Source organism: Opisthorchis viverrini (genome assembly GCF_000715545.1).
Source record: "Opisthorchis viverrini unplaced genomic scaffold opera_v5_39, whole genome shotgun sequence".
NCBI lineage: Eukaryota > Metazoa > Platyhelminthes > Trematoda > Opisthorchiida > Opisthorchiidae > Opisthorchis > Opisthorchis viverrini.
Window position 1 is genome coordinate 2,282,767 of NW_008751696.1, and position 7,349 is coordinate 2,290,115.

A 7,349-nucleotide genomic window follows, 5' to 3' on the forward strand; every position below is an offset into this window, starting at 1 on the left:
GACACAAATTCGATATCGTCACGAGGAAACAGATATCAACGGCGTTCAACGACAAAAATCAAAAGTCCGATCAAAGTCCGTAAATGTTATAAAAATAGTTCAGTAAAACAAGGTTCCAGTTCATCAGTTCGAGATGAATAAATACGGGGATTGGCTGCCCCAAGTGGCTGGGAACGGGATTTTATTGCTGGTAAGCTGTTTTCTTCAGGATATGCATTTACTAGCCATAGCACAGAAAGTGGACTACATGCACGAGAATGAAGGACGGTCGTTCCTCGTCGGATTAGGCTAGCATACAGTGTTGAGGCGTCATAGCCAGCGTTATGCATACACATTGGCTTGGAAGTATTGATAAGTGGCAGTTATAAACAACGAGAAGTATGGTTAACACGATAGAGAACAATGGTGCTCCCTAACTTCTGAAAACGTCACCGCGCTTTGACTTAATTCGAGCACTGGGCGACACCATGTCTAGGTGCCAGTTATTCGCATGAACATATCCGAAAAGGTGCACTATCCACGGAGATTCAAACTCGCATGAGCACCGCTCACAAACTGTGTGTTAACCAAACTCACTGAACATGCCCAACTCACTCATTATAGCTGACATCATGTAAACGCTATCCAGGCGTTTGTCCTGGTGAAATTTGTGATGCATATTGCGCAGATGTCATCTTTCATTTAATAAGCGCAGCAGAAGTTTAAAATATGCTGATAGCTGTTTTTGTGCCCCATTCCGCTAACCGTTTCCCGCAGGCGAATCGCTGACGACCGGTGACCTTAAGAGCTTTCACAACCAAACTTAATTCTCTAAGCGACATATCTCAAACGTGCGACCAGATTTGGGTAGCTCGCCGTAAAATTCGGACTTCACTTGCGCCATACTCCCAAAAAAACTGTAGAACTGCTAACGAAATCACTACCGTTGTTGGATGAAATAGCCTTTGTTTGTTACAAAACGACTTTGGTGGCAGTTAAGAAGCTGTTCACTGTGAGAATTTACAGTCATTAATTTAGGCGTCACTCACAATCAGGAAGTGCTGCCCACCACTAGAACTGCATAGTCAGTGTAAAGACTAGGCCTGGATTAGCCAGTTGCGGCCAAGACCGTGTGTAGGTTTTCACTTGCGACTTTATTGTTTCGCCACACTGCAGGCAAGACTTGGAGGCTTGCCCGTTCTGGGAGGACACCAAAGGCCAGTAGACATAACTCTAAGCAAAGGCCTGTTGCCACCTTCGTCTTGGCTAGGGCTGCAACACACCGGGTACACCTCGTCAGCAAGATGCACCGCGCACTATCGTCCTTTCTGTCCCAGGAAGAGTTTTCGTACATTCAAAATATAGAAACCTTATTATTGAAAAACTGGAAATCATGGCTGGCACACGTTGGTCAATTTTATCATGCACCACGCAATGCTTGGAGCTGACTGCAGGGATCCAGTGACCGTACTCCCACTCTACTCTTCAGTTAACTTAGTCACGTTTGGCTGAACTACAGTCACTAGCCACTATCACGACAGTTCTTACTCAAAGAATAATTATGTCTTTTGTCCCTCTTTACATTACCCCCACCACCTGCACATCAGCGAACCGCTGACGTTATTCTGTAACAGAGATGAGGCTGCTACCGCACCCTGCCTGACACGCTTTAATCACTTTTACCAACTAGTTCAATCGCCAGCCTCCCGTCCCACCACCTCGTCCATAAGTCCTTATCCTCCAAATATCACGCAACAGCTCTTCCCCCGGCCCTACGCCTAGTGATCGTTTGACGCTTACTGGAGCGACCCGTTCTAAAAGGGATAAGTTTCTCCTTCACGTCGCATTGTTTTTAACACAACATTGTTATCCCTGAGTTTTTGTACGATCACTTCCCGGTAAACGGACGGTTAAAACAACGGGATCCGGCAGCTGCCAGGCAGTGCTGAAACATGGAACGCTGCAGTGTGAAGTGCGGCAGTTTGTGGCTGATGAATTCGGCAAGGTCCTTACCGCTTGAAGTGTCAACCACCTCCTCTGAATAAGCAACGCATGGTTGGGTTTTATTGTGGCATGTAATATGCCTTCGTTCCTGGCCAAGCGTTAATAGATCTGACGCGTGCTGTCTGAAAAAAGTTGCAATGGCCACATGTGCACCACCAGATGGTAAAAGATTGAGCTGTCCCGAAGTTTCCTCGATGTAGAAAATGCAGGAGAAACTCCCGCAAAAAACCGTTCGTAACATTTTCCAGCAAGGATGGAAACACTGCTGCCTTTGATCCACTGTGACGACACTCCAAATGTTGTCGCAAGTCTATGTCTAATTATTGTGGATGAATTCAAACCCTGGAGTTCTGATGCTTGTCTCCTAAATAAATGCAGACGCTACAAAACCGTGGTCGTTGGACTGATATCTTCCTCCGATCGACGAAAACTGCATCCATGTCATTCGTAGGAGACTCAGCGAATGCCTGTGTTGTGAATTGTGGGAATGGACCAGAAGACATTACGGGGATAGATGCCAAAATGGATTTTGGTATCTGGCTCTCTTCAAACATGCCCTTTTCACTGCACCATAAGAAATCGGCCCAGAAGATATCCGCCGTTGTATGGCTTACCTTCTCCCGTATTGCTCACGTGGACTTCCAAATGCTCTATGGGGCCAACTAAGACCGCCTCTTGAGTATGCCAACCGAATTGTCTATGCAGAACGCAACCGTCATTGATCGTGTCCAGCGAGCTGCTACGAAATTGATTGCCGGCCCTAAATCCGTGGACCATGAAACGCTTCTCGTGGTACTTGACCTCTTTCCCCTGGAGTATCATCGCCTTTGAGGGGTGCCTAATTCTCATGTATGCCCTGTTTGTACAAGGTTTGGCCGACAGGTTTTTCACCTTGTACCCGGCAAACATGCCGGGGATATGGCACGATTTTCAAGCTCAGGGAGCACACTTTCATTAGGCAAAGTTTTTCCCATTTCGGGTAGTTGCTGCGTGGAATAACCTCCCTCCGACAGTTGCCCTTCCAGAACCCAGTTCAATTTTAGACAATTATGTATCCTCGAGCTGGCAAGCTTACCGTCCCGCGCTGAGAAATTAAAGCGCAGTGCCAAGTCCTTTTCCCTGTCTTTCAGATATATGCCAGACGCTGAATGACGAGAAAGGCGAGATGAACCGAGTGGTTAGAGCACGAAGTTACTGACCGGAAGTTCCGTGGTTCGAATCCGACCTCCGCCACTCGTGCAACCCACACTACGCACACATTGCTCATAGAGACGGAAGAGTCGAAACCGTGTCCCTTCGTCGTCTAGCCCCAGCGGTTCAGAATACAACTGACAATGTTCTCAATTTGTCTGAATCCAATGGGGATACTGAACACCCAGATACGACTGAAACAACCGGACGTCAGCCCGATAGCTCTCAGGCATCTAAAACTTCTTCGGTACCCTCCTCCGAATACCAACCGAGTTATTCTGGAATTCTAGAACAGCGACGCATTCATCGTTACAGTCTGAGGAACAGAGAAGCTTGATTTGGTACATCACCCCCTGTCTACGTCAGCTCCTATGTGCCTATTCAAACACTGTCGGGGTGAATGTCATTATTTTTGTGTGCTTACTCTTATACTTACCATATATACTCGTACTGAACCTTCGTATGTACATTTCAGCTCATGTACGCTTGTTCTTGGACAAGGAAACTTTGCTTATCCTCGAAAACCTGGACTCCGAGCCAACTCGTTCCCGGACACATCCTAAACGTCTCATCAGTCACTTCCAGGAATATAAAGAAAGCCTACCTTATGTCCAACCAGCATAGTTTTGAGTAAGCTGAGAAACATTCGCATAAAAGACACTACATGCAATCGCGTGGGAAACCGTCAACCCTAAGGAAAATCATCTCCATCGGACCAGAATCTGTATTGTTTCTATAACGTTCGGTTCCGCAAATCATGGCCATGACGTAAGTGGGCTGATACGAGCTGACCGAAAGTTTGACCACACGATACAGGACGAGCCGGCATTTCCAAAAATGAGGAACCGCCGTAAATGAGAAATCCACTAATGGAACACACGAAAACAAATCACATTATAGACCAGCGCAGGAAAAACAAAAATGTGCTGTTCAGTTTCACCAGACATCGCCTCAGAAATAAGCCATCCGCCTCCTTGCGGGACATCCAATCTTGTCAAGGATTACGAATGGCCTCTAGCCGACTTGGTCGTCACGGTTGAGGACGTTCGTCAACTCTTGCACAAGATCGACCCGTTCTGCGCGTTGTGGACTGGCGAAGTCCGCCCAAGGACCCTGAAGGAAACGTCGTTCACACCAGCGAAACATCTCCGGTGTTTTGCCAGTGGCTAGACAAAGGCCACCTTAATTATGCTCGGAAGGAAGCGACTATCGCGCCAATCTACCCAATCGGTGACCGACAATCGCCTGGCAGCTACAGGCCAATTAGCCTTACTAGCGTGTGACGCAAGGCGACGGAACGCATTCTGAATTACGCCATTCTAAATCACCCAACTTACAACAAATCTCAACTTAAGCGAGAATTTCTTCCAAACCATACTGCGTGACGAACATCTTAACCCAATTAGGAATGGGACTGTGTGGACGCTACACTTTCGGACTTCTCGAAAGCACTCGATTGAGTCCGAAACGTCCAAGTACTCCGCAGACTCGAGGCTTACGCAGCTCAAGGAGAAAAGTCACCCTTGATTGGGCGTTCCTATCACACATCCATGTCATTCGTAGGAGACTCAGCGAATGCCTGTGTTGTGAATTGTGGGAATGGACCAGAAGACATTACGGGGATAGATGCCAAAATGGATTTTGGTATCTGGCTCTCTTCAAACATGCCCTTTTCACTGCACCATAAGAAATCGGCCCAGAAGATATCCGCCGTTGTATGGCTTACCTTCTCCCGTATTGCTCACGTGGACTTCCAAATGCTCTATGGGGCCAACTAAGACCGCCTCTTGAGTTTCCCAACCGAATTGTCTATGCAGAACGCAACCGTCATTGATCGTGTCCAGCGAGCTGCTACGAAATTGATTGCCGGCCCTAAACCGTGGACCAATGAAACGCTTCTCGTGGTACTTGACCTCTTTCCCCTGGAGTATCATCGCCTTTGAGGGGTGCCTAATTCTCATGTATGCCCTGTTTGTACAAGGTTTGGCCGACAGGTTTTTCACCTTGTACCCGGCAAACATGCCGGGGATATGGCACGATTTTCAAGCTCAGGGAGCACACTTTCATTAGGCAAAGTTTTTCCCATTTCGGGTAGTTGCTGCGTGGAATAACCTCCCTCCGACAGTTGCCCTTCCAGAACCCAGTTCAATTTTAGACAATTATGTATCCTCGAGCTGGCAAGCTTACCGTCCCGCGCTGAGAAATTAAAGCGCAGTGCCAAGTTCTTTCCCCTATCTTTCAAATGTACGCCAGCCGCTGAATGACATGAGCAAAACAGACTGGAGAAACCCGGGCGTAGGCCTTGATTTTGTGCAACAATCCCTGAAGTCCTCTTGATGACAACTTATGTGGTCGATTTTCGAGGCCCCTAACGCTCATGTCCGTATTCGACTAGTCAGTCAATTATAAATAGGAAACATTATTTGCAAGAGCGACATCTCCGAATGTTTTACATCCATAGGGACCCTGTTATCTCTTGCAAGCTCAAGGGAGTATTTCAGCTGCGTAACTATCTGCGACATTCTTCTATTGTATGCGATGCATTTTGTACCACGATTCGCGATGTCCTTAATGCTCTCCGTTGGAGACGTTGAAGATTCGGTCACCTAAACCAATCACCCATGGACCTCACTTGCAGGACAGCTCCTAATAATACAGCTCTAATGCAAGAATACTGAGGGGCACTGTTAATCAAGCAAAACCATAAAATCATTTAATTCACCGACGTATTGGTGGTCTTGCTACACAAAAAGGTATTTTGCCAGAAATTTGTGGCAAAGAAATAAAAATAACGATGCTAGTTAAGCACACCATAATAGAGAGGTCAAATAGAGAACCCACCAAAAATTGTTCTTTTTAAAATAGTTCATCGTTGGTCCTGGTCAGGTAACAAATAATGGTCCAATCATAGTTTACCGCGTAGCTTCTGTTGAACAATGCCAACATATAATAAAATCCGAAGATAATCTGGAATCTTTTGATGACCAATTTTAGCCCAGGAAACTCGCGAATGGCCGCTTTCAGCGCGAGCGAAACCAGAACAGAGAGTCAAAGCACGTGACCACGTTTGTATTGCCTGAAACTGTACAAGTGCGCGTGTTTGCAGTTTTTGGTATTCAAACAAAAACGGTTACGCAATTAACAAAATACGTAGTGTTCTAATGGAAGCAAAAAGATGCAAAACACCACACTACCTGCCATTAGAATGTTGATCATGAAAGGGTAAACGAACAGCGTAAATAATGAACCAAAAGTGTGCTAACTCCAAGGTTCGTAATCAGCTACGTTCTGAGTGAAAAGAATGCGTCGTCCGGAACGACAAGTGGAAGGAGTTAGGTTGGCGGTAGGGGTATCTTGAGTGGGTGCGGGTGCTGTTGGGATAGCAGGATTGTTGGATCCGGTCATGGGTGTTTCGACGAAAGCGGGCTTCAGACGATCAATGATGACTGTATAATGCCTTCCGCTTACATCTAAAACGAAGTAATTGTGTTGACTTTCGATGACGTCGAAGGGACCGTTTTAACAGGTTTGTAGAGGTTGCTTTGTTGCGTCATGTAGGAAAATACGATTGGTGTAGAAAAGAGGTCGGTTGAGACGTGCTCCCTTCGAGTTGATTGCCTTGTTGCGATAGGGCATCTGCAACAAGCGTTTCTGACGCTATGGTGTACCGAATGCCGGTGGTGAATTCGGAAGTTTAATCCAGATGGCGTACCTCATGTGGTGAATAACGATCATCCGGCTTGGTCATAAGCATACATAGGTGGCTCATAATCGGTTTGAATGGTAAATGGTCTCCCTTCTAATGAGCATAGGAAATGGCGAATAGCAAGATAAATTGTGAGTAGTTCACGACCAAAATCACGGGTTTGTGCAACCCGCACTTTCCGCGAGAAAAAGGATGATGGTTGAAATGCGCTGTCAATAACTTGATGGAGTAGGGCGCCGACAGCAGTTTTCAAAGCGTCAGTTGTCAAAATGAGCTTTGTGTTTTTGTGTATCTCGCGGAGAGAGTGTTTTGTGGCGTGAGCAATGGTTTGCTTGGCTCTTTCGAAAGCAGTAGTGGCGACGAGCGGCTAGGTAACAGATTTTTCTCTGGAGCCAGGTAAATCGGTCGGAGGCTGTAGAATATCTACACAGTGAGGGATCAACCACCGATAATAATTGATGATACCAAT